Here is a 22362-nt window from a genome sequence, read left to right as displayed (position 1 = left end):
AAGGTTGAAAATGAAGGTTTTTTATAATGAAGAGTGAGTTCCATCAAAGTAGAAAAGAATTAGGAAGTTTCTGTAGTCAGTATGAATATGAAAGGTTACATCTCCTTCATCTGAAAATAAGAGGAAACATAAGAAAAATCTCTATAGAAGACCTTTTAGAACTAAAACTTTTCGAGATAAAACCCTTAAGGATAACAAACCCTCTTAGATAGCTAAGAAGAATACAGTTAAAATAAAAGGTAAAAGATAAATAGTGTGTTACAAGTGTGGAAAAGTAGAACACTATAAGTCGCAGTGTAAGATGAGAAAAAATAAATAACCTAGATATATTAGATAAGTTAAAACAGCAAATGATGAGTTTGCTTCTCACCGATACAAATACATGTTTAGAAATAAGTGATAATCCTGAAGATTTATATAAAATAGAATCTAGTTATTCATAAGTGTCACGACCCATTTCCGTGGGCCGAACCGGCACTAGGACCTAGGTGGGCTTAAGGCCCCCAAAGCCAAATACATGTTTAGAAAAAAGTGATAATCCTGAAGATTTATATAAAATAGAATCTAGTTATTCATAAGTGTCACGATCCATTTCCGTGGGCCGGACCGGCACTAGGACCTGGGTGGGCTTAAGGCCCCCAAAGCCCGTAGTAAGCCTGCATTATTTAAAACTCGCATTCTATTCACAATTGTGGATTCAGGCCCAATAATTTATTTCACAAATATATCCAAAGTACAACCCCGTTGGAATACAATTGCGGAACTCTATTTTTACATTTACATTGATATTTCAATTATTAACAGTCTTCTATAAATAATGTGTCAACTCCATAAGGCCTTTCTTTCTATTACCTGAAAAAAAATAATAGGCAGGGGTGAGCGCCAAACTCAATGAGTAGGGTTAGATAACCCTCTCACCCCACACAATCACACAAATGCTAAAATATTTTAATCTGATCATTCGTTTAATTATATGATTATGCAGTTTGTCACACAAATGGCAATACAACAGCAATCACAATTATTATCACCTTCATATAATCACATCACGTGGAAATTAGTCAGTGGAGTCACCGAACCCCCGATGAGCCGTCCTCCCACATGGCTCATCCTCTCACGTGTGCACCAGGGAGCCGATCCCCCATACTGGCCGACCGGTCTAATCCTCACTTGACCAGCCCTCTCATTGTTTTTCCATTTTCTCTTTTCTTTTCCATACCAACAGGAGGCAACTCGGTGGTCTCCATCCAATCTAGATCATCAAGCGCTCACAACAGCAGGCCACCCTGCGGGCTGCAATCAAATCTAGATTTTCAAGTGCGCAACAACAAGCGGCCATCCTGTGGTTAACGGTAACGGTAACGGTAGGTGCACACGGGGGCGCCGATCTCCCATTTACCCGGCTAACGGTAATCAGGATCCATATAACGGTAACGGTCTCACAAACCCATGGTGACTCACTTCATCCCAATTCCGCACAAATAAGGCACAACAATATCAAATTCACAGATAATCAAGCAATATTTAATATCAACAAATAGTGCATCACAATATGGCAATAATGCATGATAACATTTAGCCGTGAATGCATGAATGCAAGCGGATGAAGCGAATTATCTAACACTACTCACAGTTCTTTATTGTCCTCTAAGGGGACTGCCCTTCTAGCCACATGCTTCCAGCCTTTGTCCTCGCATTTCGGAATTTTATACACCTCTAAAATAAACAATAAAATTCTAAGTAAGAATTTTAATTTGACAGATTATATTTCTTATTCGTGTATTAGTTTTGGTTATCAGTTATTTAATTCATTTATTAATTTAAACTATATATATATATATATATATATATATATATATATATATATATATATATACATACTTATAGATATATATTGGATTTCCTTATTTATTTATTTATTCTAAGTTATTGCCTTTAAATAAAATGTTTAGTTACTTGTTAAGTAATATTTTATGATAATACTAACATAAATATGAATATTAATAATGATTATAATTTTAGTCGGTATTTAATTTGTTAAACTATATATAAATTCATTACTCTTGTTTATTTATTTATTTGTTCATATATTTCAGATAAGTGCCGTTAGTAAATTAATGTTCCATAATAAATTTTATTTTATTTTCTACCAAAATTTCAACAGCACCTCCCATACAATTCAACTATCCACCAATTAACTCAGTCAATCATTTTATCAAGTTCTCACAGCCCAATCCATCGGGCAATCAATCCAGTCAATTAGCTCGTCCTCCACATTTATCCACATCAACAATATTTTGTTAATTTTTCTTTAATTCCATAAATCATAATTTCCCAGCAATTTTATTTATTACCAGAATTTAATTTTAATTAATCAAGTATATTTTTATTAATCGACGGATCAACACTAAATTAAATTAATTCAACTAATCAAACTTGCTAAATGAAATTATTAGAATTAATTTATACCCCGAAATTTAGAAATTTCTGTCGCAGGTTGCTAGATCGGACTTTTACGCGTGCCAAATCGAAACTACGCGCGCTGGAAGCGGCTGGACCACCTGAGGCCGACGCATGAGGGGCTGAGTTGCAGTGGTGGTGCTATCTGGCGGCGGAGTAGCTAGCGGTGCAATGGCAGGCGCGACAGATCTGCCCCTGGTGGTCGGAGGCGCGTTGGAGCTGCAACTGAGCTGAGGCACGACTGACATGTTGAGGCGCTGCTCCTGCCGACGGTGCTCGCCTGGACAGAGGCTAAGAAGAACGGCGAGCGACAGTGAGGAGCGGCAGTGGCGCGCAATGGCTCCGCTCGAACTGGTGGAGGCGCCATCTGCTTCTGCCAGCAATGGAGTCGCAGGCGCAGGAAAGAAAAAGAAAGAAAAGAAAGAAAGAAGAAGAAGAAGAAGAAGAAGAGAGGAGGAGGAGGAGGAGGAGGTCGCGCGATCCAGGGGAAAGGAGAAGAGAAAAGAAAAAAAAAGAAGGCGTTTCTAGAGGGTTCTGGGCCATTCCGGTTCGATTCAAATCGGTTTGGTTCAACTCAACGATTTAGCTCTATTTTTGTTTGACTATCTGGTTTTTCTCTTGGTTTCAAGAAACTTTAAGCCGATTTACGTTTCCTGTTTATCAACAATTAATTATTTACTGAATAATCCCATTTTAGTCTTGCTAATTTGATTTATTTAATTGATTTAATTAAATTTAGGATTACTAATCGGTAAATCTAATTTTTATTATTATTTTAAGTGGTCCAATATCGATTCTAAAAAGTTTAAATTATTTTCAACTAGAAGTTCCGATAACTTGTTTTGGGCTTGAGCCCAACTCGCAATTTAGGCCCAGATTAAAATTACTCGGCACTGAAGCCCATACAGTCACAAATTCAGATTTTTGATTTATTAAAAATTCAAAAGTTTTGAAAATAAAAATTCAAGGTATTACAATCTCCCCCCTTAAGACAATTCGTCCTCGAATTGAATATAATACGTAAGAATGAGAATGAACGCATGGGGAATTTTAAAGTCACAAGAAATTGCTTATCAAGGAGACAGGATCGAGGAAAGGCAGCGACTGGGGTATTTTGATTGTACTTCTACCGCCAATTATCATATTTAGAATAAAATTTCATTCAATCTATATAGTACCACCTATCTGAAGCTTATAAGAAACTTTATTACCGAAATCGCCATTACTATCATCGAACAGTTACTGAAATCTTTAGAAAATCGTTCTTTAAATAAATATTTTTCATCTAATCGAGTAGCAATAAATGTATAATGGTAATAATAATTTGATTTGAAAAATTAACTTTTATTACGCATTCATTTATGAAAACCAAAGATAATATTTACAAAAGCAAAACCATGAGAAATTCAATTTATTTATAATGAGAATTGATTCATTTAATTTACATATGTTATGGCCAAATCGTTTACTAATCAAGGTTGAAAAATTGTTATTTTAATCCAAAATTTTAAGAAAATTCTCTTGTAATTTTTCGTTGTTTCTAGTATCGCAGGACGATTCGAGCTCACTCTATTCGTTCTGTTTATACAAGTTCTATTTTTCTTATGATATTTTTATCGTACATTAGTGCAATGATTTAAATAGCTCATTACTAAGGACATCCCTACACTATTAGTTATCTTACTCTATATGGATCTCCACACTTTCTATTTAATCGTCGTCCTTATGTCTACCACTTATTCCTTAAATTATCTTAGCATTTATCATTGACTTTCATAATAACCTCTCGTTAACAAATTTCGTAAGTCCCAACTTTAGCAAATCTCTAATTAGCATCATAATACGTAAACTAATTGTTTCACTTTTCATCAAAGTTTTAGAATATAATATCAACTTATCTATCTCACCTGTCTTTAGTTCATCAGTCTTTCTCTTATTTAAGTCTAGCAAGGTATTTATAACTTCCTTAGATTTATCCATTTAACCTTATCGACTCTAGTTTCTCAGGTTAGCACAAGGCCACCTGGTGCTATTATCTCAACCTCAACTAATATCAACTAATAACTGTACATTTCACTAATTTAATAACTATTTTCGAACTTTCCTCTTGAAGTTTAATTGTTTAATACATTTATGGGTTGTTTACATCCACTACTGTTATCATTTTCAGATAGCCCCCTAATCAATTTAAGTCAAAGCATTGTCTCACAGAAGGGTCAACTTCGAATATTCTTTTTCTTTACCGACAACCAACCTGCCAGGATTTAAATTAATTCATTTTAATATTTATCGAAGAGCCCGGAGAAATTAATTGCTACATGTGTAAATTGTATGTTATTAACATTTTTTTTTTAAACTCTAAAACGTCCCCTAAAGTTGAATAATTTTCTTATGATCTGGTAAACTACCTGAACGTTTGAAGTTAAATATCAAGTATCTCTAGTTCTGATTTGTCACAATTCATTACAGTCCATAAGGCATAGTACTAAAAATTTCAGTTCTTAACGTATCTATCTTTAAGTTTTATTAATTTCTATTTCTTATTCTTGAGAAAATTTCTGCCTCATCAGATTCATTTGTACTAATAGTCTACAATACTAGCTATCTCATGTGCATTTCATCGAATATGTCTACTAACTAAGGATTTTTGAGTAATTTAAGAATCCTCATTTATTAATACTTCCACCATACATTGTTTCACCATTAGATTAATTGTTGATTCAAAATTCAACTAATGAGTTGGCAACTATATTCTAGGTTGACCATTCTATGGGTAACTGACTATATATATAAAAACAATTTTAAAATAAAATTTTTTTTTCCACCTTTTAAAAATATCGGCATGCCACTCACACATAACTTTGAAATTCTTATAATAAAAATTTGCATTTACTTTTATTTCATTTCAAGACCAATATCAATCGTGGTATGAAAATGTTTTCATAAAGTTTGAAAATCAATACTCATTGTATTTTCTAAAACCTTTCGATATTTAATCAAGAAATGAATTGTCTATCTCCATGAGGACAGTCCTCAACTCATCTAGTTCCAGTCTACTGTTACATATTTCATCTCTAAATAATCCTCTTAAACCAAGAATATTCTAATCTCCATTATTACTATTCCTTTGTCTATTATTAGTCTGTCAAGTAGATTGATCCACACTTTAAAATTTTCCAAAAGTTATTTTTATTAATGATTTCTTATTTATATTTATAGTATGATTTATATTATTATTATTATTAGTATTATTTTATCTTTATTTATTTAGTTATTTATTTTAGCATCATTTTTTTTTATGTATATTTCCTACATCTGTATTTTACCTTTTTCCCAATTTGTTTCTAATTATTTACTCTAGTATTTCACAGTAAATAAATCAATTGACCATATTATCATCATCGACTTTACTACTATTTAGCATCCCCTAGTTTTATCCAAGTTCTTTAGATTTTTGATTCATTTTAATCTTTCCTTTATCCTCCATATCTTAGTGTACTCAATCTCATTTAAGTCTTATCCGTAAAAGAGTGCAATGATGGGTACATGAATCTATGACGTTCCTAAGGTCATTGCTTCTTAGATTTCCTTAATTTATCAAGTTTGTTTTCCTATAGCATCCATGTTCCTTTCCATTTGAATTTTATTTATTTATTCATTTATTATTATTGTTTTATATATATATATATATATATATATATATATATATATATATATATATATATATACTCTGATTAATTCATTCCCTATTTATGATTTAAAGTTATTCATCATCTTCTACATTCATTTTATTATAATAGATTCATGAACTTAGTCTAGCCCATTAACTATCCTATATGTGCTAGGATCTTAATTATATAATGTCTAATAAATTTATTACAAACTGAACTTTCACCTTATTAATTTTTTTTTTTTTTGATTATACCAACTATCCCTTCATACTAATTTCTACAAAGGAAGTTTTACCTGCTTCTTTATCTTATTCAGTTAGTCTGCCTCACCTCAATATTACCTATCCCGTTAAAATTATTTTCTTCACCTGTAATCACATAATTAATTTACCTTCTTTTATTTTGCTTTAATTACTCCATTTAAATTTTGTATAGCGAGACTTGCCCAATCAAGTACCTTTTATTGTACTTAGACACAAATTATTGTTTCCATGTCTAACTCTATTTAATTTTTCCAATAAGTCTCTATTCTCCTTAATGTTATACTTAAGTAATTTACAAATTTTCTCTTTTTACATCCTTAAGTTTCGCTTTGGTTAGTTGAGGATTTCTTGTCTAGTATGATTATTTGTCCTAAATCCTCTACTAACCCTTAATTTAATGTAAATTACAATTTCCACTTTGTAATCCCTAACCGTAACATTTCTAGAATTTGATTTCTATATTAATTGAAATTATCATTCAAATTCATATTCCATGCCATTAATTATTAATTTATCATTATTGATTCTGTAAGCCTAATTTAGTCCTCGGGATAGACAATATGATAAAAATAAATCAAACATGCAATCATTGTGAGTAATTTAAAATTCTAAAATCAAATAAATTTGTGACATGCCGACAGAACAATAAAACCAAAAAATTAATTGCAACTTCAAAACAATTTCTAATAAGCAAATAATAGAACATTTTTCCCAAATCATAGTTCAAATAAATTCACTTTCGTATTGTCTTTAAAACTTCGAATTCTTTTCTAAATTATTTCAAATAATTTTCGAAGCAGTGTCTCTTGTCGAATCATGGTGTACTGAGTGATCAGGCCATTACACCAATTTCCAACTGATCTTCTGCTTCAAAATTGGATGGAGGGGACTTAGCAAAACTCAAAGTATTTATTTTATAAACGTCAGTTACCCAAACATTTTTATAATTTACTATTATTTATGTATCTTTAGTTCTCATCCTAAGTTTCATATAGATTTTCTTCCATCCTCATGCACGGTGCGTCCACCGGCACTAAAATGGAATTCAATCCAGACTACACCTCCTTTGTTGGTTACGGCCGATCCCAACATAGGAGCTCTATATTTAATTTCCTATGTTCCGCAATTGATTCCTAAGGCCCAACTTATGCTCTGATACCAACTTTGTCACGACCCATTTCCGTGGGCCAGACCGGCACTAGGACCTGGGTGGGCTTAAGGCCCCCAAAGCCCGTAGTAAGCCTGCATTATTTAAAACTCGCATTCTATTCACAATTGTGGATTCAGGCCCAATAATTTATTTCACAAATATATCCAAAGTACAACCCCGTTGGAATACAATTGCGGAACTCTACTTTTACATTTACATTGATATTTCAATTATTAACAGTCTTCTATAAATAATGTGTCAACTCCATAAGGCCTTTCTTTCTATTACCTGAAAAAAAATAATAGGCAGGGGTGAGCGCCAAACTCAATGAGGAGGGTTAGATAACCCTCTCACCCCACACAATCACACAAATGCTAAAATATTTTAATCTGATCATTCGTTTAATTATATGATTATGCAGTTTGTCACACAAATGGCAATACAACAGCAATCACAATTATTATCACCTTCATATAATCACATCACGTGGAAATTAGTCAGTGGAGTCACCGAACCCCCGATGAGCCGTCCTCCCACATGGCTCATCCTCTCACGTGTGCACCAGGGAGCCGATCCCCCATACTGGCCGACCGGTCTAATCCTCACTTGACCAGCCCTCTCATTGTTTTTCCATTCTCTCTTTTCTTTTCCATACCAACAGGAGGCAAGTCGGTGGTCTCCATCCAATCTAGATCATCAAGCGCTCACAACAGGAGGCCACCCTGCGAGCTGCAATCAAATCTAGATTTTCAGGTGCGCAACAACAAGCGGCCATCCTGTGGTTAATGGTAACGGTAACGGTAGGTGCACACGGGGGCGCCGATCTCCCATTTACCCGGCTAACGGTAATCAGGATCCATATAACGGTAACGGTCTCACAAACCCATGGTGACCCACTTCATCCCAATTCCACACAAATAAGGCACAACAATATCAAATTCACAGATAATCAAGCAATATTTAATATCAACAAATAGTGCATCACAATATGGCAATAATGCATGATAACATTTAGCCGTGAATGCATGAATGCAGGCGGATGAAGCAAATTATCTAACACTACTCACAGTTCTTTATTGTCCTCTAAGGGGACTGCCTTTCTAGCCACATGCTTCCAGCCTTTGTCCTCGCATTTCGGAATTTTATACACCTCTAAAATAAACAATAAAATTCTAAGTAAGAATTTTAATTTGACAGATTATATTTCTTATTCGTGTATTAGTTTTGGTTATCAGTTATTTAATTCATTTATTAATTTAAACTATATATATATATATATATATATATATATACATACTTATAGATATATATTGGATTTCCTTATTTATTTATTTATTCTAAGTTATTGCCTTTAAATAAAACGTTTAGTTACTTGTTAAGTAATATTTTATGATAATACTAACATAAATATGAATATTAATAATGATTATAATTTTAGTCGGTATTTAATTTGTTAAACTATATATAAATTCATTACTCTTGTTTATTTATTTATTTGTTCATATATTTCAGATAAGTGCCGTTAGTAAATTAATGTTCCATAATAAATTTTATTTTATTTTCTACCAAAATTTCGACAGCACCTCCCATATAATTCAACTATCCACCAATTAACTCAGTCAATCATTTTATCAAGTTCTTACAGAACAATCCATCGGGCAATCAATCCAGTCAATTATCCCGTCCTCCACATTTATCCACATCAACAATATTTTGTTAATTTTTCTTTAATTCCATAAATCATAATTTCCCAGCAATTTTATTTATTACCAGAATTTAATTTTAATTAATCAATTATATTTTTATTAATCGACGGATCAACACTAAATTAAATTAATTCAACTAATCAAACTTGCTAAATGAAATTATTAGAATTAATTTATACCCCGAAATTTAGAAATTTCTGTCGCAGGTTGCTAGATCGGACTTTTACACATGCCGGATCGAAACTACGCGCGCTGGAAGCGGCTGGACCACCTGAGGCCGACGCATGAGGGGCTGAGTTGCAGTGGTGGCGCGATCTGGTGGCGGAGTAGCTGGCGGTGCAATGGCAGGCGAGACAGATCTGCTCCTGGTGGTCGGAGGCGCGCTGGAGCTGCAACTGAGCTGAGGCACGACTGACATGTTGAGGCGCTGCTCCTGCCGACGGTGCTCACCTGGACAGAGGCTAAGAAGAACGGCGAGCGACAGTGAGGAGCGGCAGTGGCGCGCAATGGCTCCACTCGAACTGGTGGAGGCGCCATCTACTTCTGCCAGCAATGGAGTCGCAGGCGCAGGAAAGAAAAAGAAAGAAAAGAAAGAAAGAAGAAGAAGAAGAAGAAGAGAGGAGGAGGAGGAGGTCGCGCGATCCAGGGAAAAGGAGAAGAGAAAAGAAAAAAAAAAAGAAGGCGTTTCTAGAGGGTTCTGGGCCATTCCGGTTCGATTCGAATCGGTTTGGTTCAACTCAACGATTTAGCTCTATTTTTGTTTGACTATCTGGTTTTTCTCTTGGTTTCAAGAAACTTTAAGCCGATTTACGTTTCCTGTTTATCAACAATTAATTATTTACTGAATAATCCCATTTTAGTCTTTCTAATTTGATTTATTTAATTGATTTAATTAAATTTAGGATTACTAATCGGTAAATCTAATTTTTATTATTATTTTAAGTGGTCCAATATCGATTCTAAAAAGTTTAAATTATTTTCAACTAGAAGTTCCGATAACTTGTTTTGGGCTTGAGCCCAACTCGTAATTTAGGCCCAGATTAAAATTACTCGGCACTGAAGCCCATACAGTCACAAATTCAGATTTTTGATTTATTAAAAATTCAAAAGTTTTGAAAATAAAAATTCAAGGTATTACAATAAGATAGTTCAAATGATATAGATAACTGTGATGATCCCTGTATTTGTAAATTAAATAGTATAAACGTAAGTTACCAGAGAGACAAATTTTATTTTAGATTGTATAGATAAGATTGAAAATAAGGACGTTAAAAAGCAATATTTGTTAAAATTAAAAGACGTGATATAACACAAAGACGAAAAATAATATGAGTCATATGAGTTAAAAGAAATATTTAATAGGTTCAATAATAATAAAGAGAAACTTTCCCCTTCTTTAGCCGACCTACAAGGAGAAATTAAGATAGTTAAAAGGGAAATAGAAGAATTAAAACAAGACATCATTCAGTTACAAGTTAATAAAATTATAGATGTTCAAGCAAAATTCTCGGAAAATAGGAAAATTAATAATTTAGCTAAAACATTATCTTATGGTGAGTTTATTAATGTAATATCTAGAGTAAACTTTTAGAAATGGATAGTTTTAGTTAAAAAAAAAAAGTTAATAATGATTTTTATTTAACTACGATTGCATTATTTGACTCTATTCAAATCAACATTGTTTGCAAGAAGGATTAATTTCAAATATATATTATGAAAAAACTAAGAAAAGACTATACATAGCTGATGGTAGTAAGTTAAAAGTATAATATAAATTAACAAAAGCAAAAATATGTAGTGAAGGTTTTTGTTTTAAAACGCCATTTATTTTAGGTAAAAATCTTACTACATAAGTAATACTAGGAATACCCTTTTTAGCTACTATTTTATCCTTTTAAAGTAGACAATGAAGGATTAAAAATAAATATCTTAAAAAATCAAATATGTTTTAAATTTATGCAACCAATTAGACAAAAGGATTTAAGTGTTATACAAGATATTTCCATATATAAAGAAATAAATCTTATTGAACAAAAATAAACATATTAGCTATTTGAAACAAGAAATTAATAACATTGGGATTGAAAATCAATTACAATAGACTCACATACAATATAAAATTAAAGATTTTGAAGAACTTTTAAATAAAGAAGTATGTTTAAATATTCCGAATGCCTTTTGGTCTAGAAAATAATATATAGTTCATTTACCTTATATAAAAGATTTTGATGTGAAAAATATCCCAATTGGATCTAGAGCTATACATAATACAGGTGAATAAACAATTATAAAAATATTGTTACAAAACGAGAAATGATTTATTAGATAAAGGATTGATTAGGAAATTTAAGTCCCCTTGAAGCTGTTTAGTTTTTTATGTCTAAAATGCAGTAGAAATAGAAGAGGAGCGCCCAGATTAGTTATTAATTATAAATTTTTAAATAAGTATTACAATGGATTAGGTATAATATATCAAACAAAAGAGATTTGTTAAAAAGGTTACATAGTGGGAATATATTTTAAATTTGACATGAAATCAGGTTTTTGACAAATATAAATACATGAATATGAAAGAGAGGTTTTAATGTTCCCTTTGGACACTATGAGTGGAATGTTATGCCATTTGGTTTGAAAAATGCCCCTTCTGAATTTCAAAACATTATGAATAACATTTTTAACAATTATTATGAGTTTTCAATAATTTACATCGATGATATGCTTATTTATTCAAATAATATTGATCAACACTTTTCTCATTTGAAAATGTTTTATAATATAGTTAAACAAAACAGTTTAGTTGTTTCTTCTCCAAAAGTCAAATTATTTCAAACTAAAATAAGATTTCTAGGACATGACATTTTTCAAGGTACTATTAAACTGATTGATAGATCAATTAATTTTACTGAAAAGTTTCCAGATGAAATTACTGATAAAAATCAATTACAAAGATTTTTGGAATGTCTGAACTATATTGCTGATTTCATGAAAGATATTCGGATCTTATATCAACCATTATTCGATAGGTTAAGAAAAAACTCCTCCCTGGTCTGAAAAACATACCCAGTTAGTTAAAAACATAAAATCTAAAATTAAGAGCCTTCCTTATCTTCCTATACCGAATCCCAATTCATTTCTTATAGTAGAAACTGACACCTCAGATATATGCCATGGAGGTATTCTCAAACAAAAATTACCAGATCAGTCTTTTGAATCCTTAGTTAGGTACCATTTCGGAGCATGGAATGATACAAAAAAAAAATATTCAACTATTAAAAAGGAATTACTTTCAATAGTTTTATGTATTATAAAGTTTGAAGATGATTTGATTAATAAAAGATTCCTTTTACGAATTGGCTGTTTAGCAGCCAAAAATATTTTGGAAAAGGATGTTAAAAATATTGTTTCAAAGCAAATTTTTGCTAGATGGCAAGCCATTTTATTGTTTTTCGATTTTGAGGTTGAAGCCACTAAAGGTACTTCTAACTCTTTACCTGATTTTTTTACTTGCGAATTTTTGCAGGAAAAAGATATAAACAAATAAGTTTTTCTCTTTACCTGAAAAATTTGTTAAGCAAAACTTAATGGGCACTCCCAAAAAGAATAAAATTACAAGAGAACGCCATGGCAAAAAGAGTGTAAGTATTTCTTCTCTACCTGGACCTTCAACTGCTTAATTACCAATAACAACCTTTACTTCAACTATTTTTGTTACAAATAAACCGACCAATTACCATGACGTCCTTACCGATGCATCATCATCCACAATTAATTGTCTTTATATTAATAATGATATAGAAATATCAATTACGTACATCGAAAAGGAATATACTAAATGTTAAAATTTTTTAGAAGCCGCTCAAAAAGTATTTCCTTCAAATTTTTGTTCCCGAGTCACTTTCAAAAAATAGAAAATTTGATGAGTTTATATTAGTTGATTCATATTCTATAATTCTGAAACATATTCATGATCCAGAAGATGTTAAAAAGGTTTTGTATTCAAAAGTTTAAAACAAAAAGGTTTTATCTCTCTGATTAGAACCAGAATCCATAAATTGAGAAAAATTTTAGTCAAAACTTTGTACTAAGTTCTTTCAACTATGAGGATTATAAAAAAGCTTGGGTATAATGCGTTTTATTTAAGAAATCATAATCATTCGTGGTTCATGATTATTCCACGAGGTTCAATTACAGAATTTCCTTATTGGTTTCAAGAATGGTTCAAGTATTTTGGATGTTCAATTAAAACTTTCACTACAAAAATACTACAAGGCTTTGAGCTCTATGATAAACAATTAACCAATTTCAGTCAAGATAAGCTACTCTTATTCGTAGCTACTTTGGGGATTCCATGGCTTTTATCCTGAAATTATCAAATCAAACAAGTTCAACCACTACCATTTCCTCCTATGCTAGTCAGAATTTTCAGCAATAAATGGTGGAAAGATTACAACCAGACCTAAGCATTTGTTCAATCCGTAGATCTTTCAGTTCAAAGAGACATAAACCTTGGCGAAAAATCCAAAGAATCCAGATTTCTTAACAGATAAGAGCAAGTGGCAGGCTACCCTCATTGCTACCAGTTCAATTGAAGAATTCAAAAAGACACTACAAGATATAAATAGTCAAATATCGCAAGAAGACGAAGATGAAATGAAGCCACTTCTAATTACTCACCACTCCGTGAAGATGATTGTTATGATATAAATCAGATATGTTCAAGTAAAGTTGCTTGTCTTATCAGGCTCCTCCTGTCATTATATAAATATGTAAAGTTGTTTGCCTGTATTAAGCCATACCCTATTTGTTTATATTGGGCCTATCCATCTTTTGTATATAAGATTTATCCTATTAGAAGATAGCTACCCGGACTTTAAATCAAATGAAGTCCTTACTCTTCTATAAATAGCTAAGTGTGCTATGAGAAAGGCAGACGTTTTAAAAGAAGCGTGCTTGTACTATCTCCATCCTCTACTCTTTCAAAAGCTTTGTACTATCTTGTCTTGTAAGTAATAAAGTTTTCTTTTGTACAATTATCGTTTTAACTCTGTTTTGATTTAAATTACTTTAACTAAATTATTATTTTGCTTTAGTTAATTGCTATGATTATTTATACTTATGTATATCATATTACTTTGCCCAGACTCTATTATCCTTTCCATTTCAGTTTAACAATTACTCTTATTCCACAATTAAAACTAAGCATACATCTCTTCCTTTGTCCCTCCACAGTTCCAGTTAGAGGCCATAATCATTTCTTATAACATATTTATTATTTGATACTCTGATAATCCATCTATATTCCACTCATTAATTGATTCTCTATCATGTCTAGCCTGAGTAATAGCAAATCTATCTTCATATTGTATATCTAGAGGTGTTGGCCTAGGGTAAAAATTTTTATTCTCCTTTCCATTTCAGTTTAACAATTACTCTTACTCCACAATTAAGACTAAGCATATCTCTTTTTTCGTCCCTCCACACTTCTAGTCAGCTCCTTTCTGGTATCAGAGCCTAACTTTTATAGGTTGTAGGGGTTTAACTATAAAAAAATAAAAATTTCAAAGATAAATAAATAAATAAATATCTAATATCAAATCCATTTGCTTAAAATTTAATTATTTAATATTTTAATAAATAATTATAAATTTTTCTTTACCTTGTTATTAAACTTCATGATGAATTATATAATATACATGACATCTACTGCCTTCTAAATATAATTTTTTAAACTAAAAAATTAAATTACATAGAATCCTTTCCTTTATTTCTAATATTACTCTATTTTTATTTTTTTTCTATTATCTATAACTAGTTTTTACCATTTACCTACATATGCCAACTAACGTCACCTCTATTTCATTTAAAATTTCAAATTAATTCGTCAAACCATACAAAATATATCTTATGAGTATTGACAAATTTGTGATATTTTTGCATGAAACTAATTTTTGTTTTAAATTTAATTTCATAATTATTTCAGCCAAAATTCATACTACATATGATTTATTTATTCTTTATTTTAATATATACTATCTAATTATGAATATCGAGACATACTAATATTTTGTGACTTCTAATTTATAACTTATTGTATTTAGTTAACTGTTTAAGTTTAACTTGAATTAATCTTAACATTAATACAATTTCATTTTATCTAGGCTTACAATATATAATTAATTTGAGGATTACAATAGGATTTAATATAAAATCAAAGCATTCATCAGTATGAATGGGGCTTCTTCCTGGGTTCATTTTCGTCCACGAGGTCCTAACCTAGCAATGCTCTGCACACCTACAGATTCGACCGGTCATTGCATCTTGATTGTTGCAATTTTTTAGACGATGGTTGATGAGGGGAGAGGTTTGTTTTTTTTTTTTTTTTTTTGATACATTGGAGGCCAACGGACCCGAATAATATTGTGGACTGCACAGTAAGGGGCAGCCTTTCTCTTTAAATAACATTCACCAAATTGATAATAACTTTGTGGTAGAGAGGCATGAGGGGAGAGGTTGCAATCTTAGAAATATAGGATGTTTTACCTAATAATAAGAATAAATCAATAGAATTTAATAGAGTTAGAAATTTATATAAGGTCATACCATTACAATTTAATGGATAATATTTATACAATATCCAAGTCAATGTCTTAATCAAGAGTTAAATGATAAATTAAAAAAGTAATTGGAACCTTAAGCATTACAAGCCTTGAGCATTAGAAATGCTAGGTACCATTAACCTATCGTGTGCTCCTTTACTAAATGTGTTGGGAAAATCGCTATTCTCCCGCCCTTCGGATTGGCTTCAAGCAGGAACAAATGAGAAAATAAAATAATGACTGAGAAATTAAAGAGAATAAATAACACCATAGTTTAACGTGGAAAACTCCCCAAGTGGAGAAAAACCACGGTCGTTGCCAAACGACAACCAAGAAAAATATTCACTATGTGGAAAATTGTTACAACCACAATTACAAAATATTTTTATACCCGACACCCTCAAAAAACACCCCAAATATTTTATACTCCAAAAAACTTGCTCTAAATCTCTAATATAAAACACATTCAAGTGTTTTTAGTGTGTTTTGGTGTATTTAGAAACCTAAACCTTGACTTCTTTTTATAGCCAATCCACCACCAACCATATGCTCTTCTCCCCGATGTGGGATTGAGCAAAATTTTTTTTTTTAATTTTTGTTTTCAACAAAGGAGGCTAACAAAATGAACAATTAATTTAACACTTAAAATGATTTTAAAAATCACATACTCCTATGCGTGTTCACGAATGTTATCATGGGTGTAGCAGCATGAGATGAAAATTGTTGCGTGAAAACTCTTACGTATCTTTAGAAATTAGTTATCTGTAAGCATCAAAAGAATGTCATATGGTCATTTAACAATCACTAGTCCAATGAGCCAGCAATTCTTTAAATGATATAAAAGCCTTCGACCCTGATTATAGCATGATAAAACGCAAATCTGGGTATTGATGCGCTGATTGGATATAAAAGCGTGTCCGCTTGAATACTCCTGGCGTCACGTAATGCCAACCTTACTTGCTACACTTATGAATTGCATATGTTTATCGTTTACATATATATGGTTTTCTCTTTTGCTTTATTTTTTCCCCACTTTGACCTTTGGATCACAGTTCAGATATATGTGTTTACTGTCATTTAGCCTGGAGAAGCTGATCTTGCAATCTTCTGTCATTGAATATAGAAAAATCTATGGATTATGCATTATTTTCGACCTCTCGGGTTTGCACCTAAGTCCAGATATGTGTGTTCACCATCATTCAGATTTGGGTGTGTTGGTCAAAGAATCTTAAAGTGCATGTAATTCCTTTTTCTATTCATAGAAAATTTGATAAATATCTCTAGCTACTGTCCACTAGAAGGTATTTGAAATTCAAGTTGCATTTCTTGGCAAAACTCTTTAAACCCTTCTCTCTTTACAGATTTAAAGGGCAACTCATCTTTTATTACCATTCTAACCATAGCTCTCCTCGCAACTAATTGGTCAAACTTCCAATAACTTAATTTATTTCCATCCCCCTCACCCTTGCTCATTAAGTGCAATTTCGTTTGCCCTGATGCATATGGCCACCTCTAGTCTTTTCTAACAATTGTTATTCATATTTAAACTTCTTACAAGTGCACTTAAATGCTTCCATAACCCAGTTAAATCATGTTTTGATGAGGCACAACAACTCTTTTCATACCATAAACATATTGCTTTACACATTTCAACACCAAAATCATCATAAACTTTTTTAAAATGACCCCAAACTGCAGACTTCAAATTATTACTTACACTAGCAGGACGATGAAGAATATCAATGGTACCTTCATCATGAAATGCATTATCAAGAGATGTTGGTGTTGTCTGTTGGCTTTCTAGTGGTGAGCTCATATTATCGTGTGGCGTTGTCATATTTCCTAGATTACTAGAAAAATTTAGAGCTTTGAATGTATTATTAGGAAGAGGTGTATCATTGCGGTCCTTTCTCTTTAACATTTTTCAATTCTAATATACAAGATCATAAATTTTAATATTAAAAAATAAACCATAACATAAAACTATTTAACTAATAAAACTAAGTACATATAAAGGCATTAGCATTAAATATAAAATTATAAAAAACAATAATATTAATATTATTCGACTTTTTTTCAGCCAACCTAAAAAAACAAATTAATAAAAATTATTATCACTTGGAAAAGAAAATAATAACCTAAAAAAAGAATTTAGTTAACAACATAATATATAGACAATAGACTAGCTCCACTCTTTGTACTTAACTATTAAAATCAGTTTTAATTGTCTTTTCTGAGTGAAGTTCACTATAAAAAAAAATAAAGGAATTGCCACATGCCATTAGAGAAGATGAAAGAGAACATGTAAGTGTAATTTTCAATTTCTCTATGGATTTCTATATTATTTTCAACTAGAAAATTTAACTACTCATTTCTTACAAGACCAAGCAATTTTACCAAAATATCCAAAAGTAAACAAATTAAAAAAAATGATCACATGATAGATATTGTAGTTCAATTGGAATTTGAACTGAGTTGATTCTTAATGGAGGAGTTGAACAGACAATGCTATTTAGATCTACAAGGCTCCAAGCAAAATGAAAATGGCTATTTTTGTGTTGATTTTTTTTTTCTTCTTATTCATCTTTGTCCTTGATAATGTATATAGTTCATAAATATGGATGTTATGCGTTAATTCATATGCATGTCAGTGATATAGAAATTATAAGGTTTTCTATTTTTCTAGGATAGAAATATGCATATATGTTTCATACTGGTATGTGTTTGATATTTTCTTTTTCAGTTCACGCTCTTAGATTTATATTGCACCAAATGTCTAATATCCATCCGAGTTGACAACTATCATATTGATTGAATGTCTGAATCCGAGTTGACAACCAAAACAAATAAATAAAAAGTTGAAACAAAGAAAAATAATGGAACTTGCTTCCCATTTGCTATCGTTTTTCTTTTAGTGTCTGTTTGAGTTTTTACTCTTTAGGGTTTCAAACTTTATTAAAAGGAAAAAAAAAATATTAGAGTAGCCGATTAGAAAATAGTTTTGTTCAAAATAACTTTTTTTAAAAAATAATTTAAAATAATTTTTAGGATTTATTTTATGTGATATACAAAAAATCAAACTACATACTCATTTTTTGGATGGAACGAGACTGGACAAAATTTGATGCAGGTGATGAAAATTCAGAAGTTGTCCTGGGAGTTTTCTGCTTCGGTGAGAAGAGATGTTTGACAGGGGAAATTGCTTAGGTATTATCTTATTACTGTGATGAGGACAATAACATGATCAAGTGATGAAGATTTAGGATTATTAGCAGCACAAATCAAGCCAAATTCATTTTTCTCACATGACTCTAGTTGAGCAGGTGGATTAGCCCACCTCAGTGCACGCTCATCAATTAAGGTCCCAGACTTAAAAAAAATCAAAGCCTTCATGGTGGTTGTGTTTTCAATTTCTAGGACAATATCATATCTGTCCCTCACACGAAAGTTGTCAAACATCTTCGAGAGTCCTCTTCCAAGGGCCAACAGGTTTTATTGATCACTCCCCAGTATGACAAGAAACCTTGATAGTAATTCTGGAAGGCAGCAAGCGGTAGTGACGCTAAGAAAACCTTACAAGCAACTCCTGCAATTTTGTAAGTTAATTCAAATTAGAGGAATGTAGGTTCTTGTGATTCATAACGTCACACAACTTGAAAACACCATGCCAATTTATGACTTAGAATAAAACAATAGTAATTCAAAGATTTCTCTGTAAAAAGCAACATCATTTTATTATTAATACAATTCCCAATTATAACATTAAAAACATCACAATCTATCTATATATAAACATATAAAAACAGAAACTTGGAAGTTGACACAACATAAAATTAGAGATTTAATGTGCGGACTTGGCATTATTTTTTTTTACATTTTTAATTTAATTAATATTTTTTATATTTATAATTTTGTCACAAATTTAATACATTTTGTTAAATAATAGTTATTAAATAGTGATATTATAACTTGCATTGCAGTTAAAAATATTACAAACTTTTATTTAAAATTCTAAAATTCACATTACATGTCAATTGGATCTAAAATCAAAAATATTTTATAAAGTTAAAATATACACAAATTAATTCTACATTTCATTATTCAATGAAATTACCTAAATGAATTATTCAAGTGACATAAAAATCTAACATCCTTCATAAAATTTTCCCATCAAATTTAATAACAATATTTCACAACCTGCAAGTCATGCGGGCTCATGACTAGTAGCAAAATAATCTAACTATCATGTCATTTGAAAGAGACAATAGAATAATTCAATTTCTGTCATATGCCCAATTTAAAATAAATTTTCCTTTTAAATCATTTAAAAATAATGCCAATTAGGAATAATATAGTTCCTCTAATCTATAGCGAAAATAATTGATAGTAACGCGATGGAGGGAATAACATGCCGTTTCAAAGTAAAAGCAATAAATTTTTAAGTCAAACAATTTCCATTTAAAACATTTATGGTCTAATACATAAATTCATCCTTGTACTTTACGTAACAAATGTTGTGGCACCCTCAATTTTTATTTTGGCCTATTGAACATTTCAATTTATAAAATTGTATCAATTAAATACTTTAACTTACAAAAATTATTTCATTGAATACTCAAACTTCTAAAATTATATCAATTAAACACTTATTAGATAGTTGAAAAATATGAAAAATATTGTTTTAAAGATTATACTAACCACATATTAAGTGAATGTCTTTCAAATAAATACCAAAAACACTAAAAAATGTCATTATTAGTATAGAGACGAATATAATATTAGCAAAATTCGTAACTTTAGGGGCATAATAGGTTACTTGCAAAGTTTAGGATGCCACAAGATTTTCCTATAAAGTACAAGGGTATATTTATCCATTTGGTATAACATTAATAGCAAATTAGTGCAACAATAGAACCAGTTATAATAAAAAAAGGACAAAATTGCTTAGCTTTAAAATTGATGACCTCATCTAGAAACGTTCCTTAGTAAGAGCAATAACATTTTAGCTAATAATATGATTGAGGTTTATGGGAAACTGTAGGAACGTAATAGATAAGTACATATCATTCGTCCAGTGGTGCTATCGTCAACTTGGACAACTATTTTGCATGCCCTTCCATTCATTTTTGAGTAGACAACAATTATCTAAATAGAGAAAATATGACACATTAAGACTCCAATGTGAATCTAGAGTGGATACTCAAAAGCGCCCTAGTATACTCTACTTGTTCACCTGTGTCGGTTTGGGGTACGGTTAGTTCATGGGGAGGATCGCCCTTCCAATTCGAAGTTTTTTCTTAGAAGTTTCAACCTTGTTGATTGTGACAACAGTCGCGACTATAAACGGACTCACGACCGGGCCAAGCCGAGTCAGAAAGGCTTTGATGACTCAAGATTCATACAAGGCGTTCAGTTGGAAGCCTAAGCCAAGAAGGTACGAACGAAGTGACGGCCCTTTTAGAGATAGGGTAGGGGGCGGCTTTCTTGTGGTAGTAATTGCGAACATCTCTTCTTTTTTCTTAGCGTGCAAAGTTAGATAAGTACAAACCACGGTCGAGTATTGTTTTTTATAGATGTGGAACCTAATAACAAACACTATTGAAAAAGAGCGAAAATAAATACATTTATACGTTTCTCTTTGATTCTAGCAAAAATAAACATTCCAACTATTGATTAGGTTGGTTTATTACATGTATAATTATTATAATAGATCTGGAATTAAAAAGATCACAAATAATATTTCGAATTAAAAAAAAATTGTATTTATATTGAAGCTTTTAGAAGGACAGGTAATAATAAAGATGCATAAAAAATCCAGCATCGCAATTAATAGCCAACATAAACCATTCAATAGGTTTTCTTCGACAAAAAGGTTCTGACATCAATCTATTTTCTGCTTAGATGTCTATATATCTTTACACGTCAATATCTGGGAGATGAGATATAGACAAATTTGGACACGAATCTAAAAATGAGATATGGAGAAAAAATCTAAAAAATATTACAAGATCTGAATGATTAGAAACATACAGATTTAGACTTGCATCCATGACGTTCGAAGAATTGTGTATGAAAAAATGATTTTTATACATCAATAATAGATGATTGCTTGACCAACTTACCCATATAAGAATGATGGTAAACACGCAAATCTAGATGCGGATCCAAAATTAAAAATGGAGAAAACCTCAAAATATTAGAAAATCATCTTCACCAAATCTAAATGATGGGAAACAAGCAGATTTAAAATTTGATCCATAATCGAAAAAAGTATTTACTACTGATACTTGGACTAGTAGTCAAAATATCACTTATTTGTATTTCAGAGGTCATATTATTGACAATATTTGGAGAATGCATATTAAACTTTTGTTCAGTAAAGAGATATAGATGTGTGAATTTAGGTAATGTTATAGACTTTTACATGAATGAATGAGAGTTTAATAAGGTTATGTGTATTACTGTTGACAATGCAAGTAGTAATGACATGTGTTACACAATTGAAAAGAACCCTTA

The sequence above is a fragment of the Jatropha curcas genome, chromosome 3, assembly GCF_041381405.1.
Source record: "Jatropha curcas cultivar XTBG-Jc1 chromosome 3, XTBG_Jcur_1.0, whole genome shotgun sequence".
NCBI classification, from domain to species: domain Eukaryota; kingdom Viridiplantae; phylum Streptophyta; class Magnoliopsida; order Malpighiales; family Euphorbiaceae; genus Jatropha; species Jatropha curcas.
The sequence above is the reverse complement of the archived record's forward strand: the minus strand, read 5'-3'. Positions refer to the sequence as shown.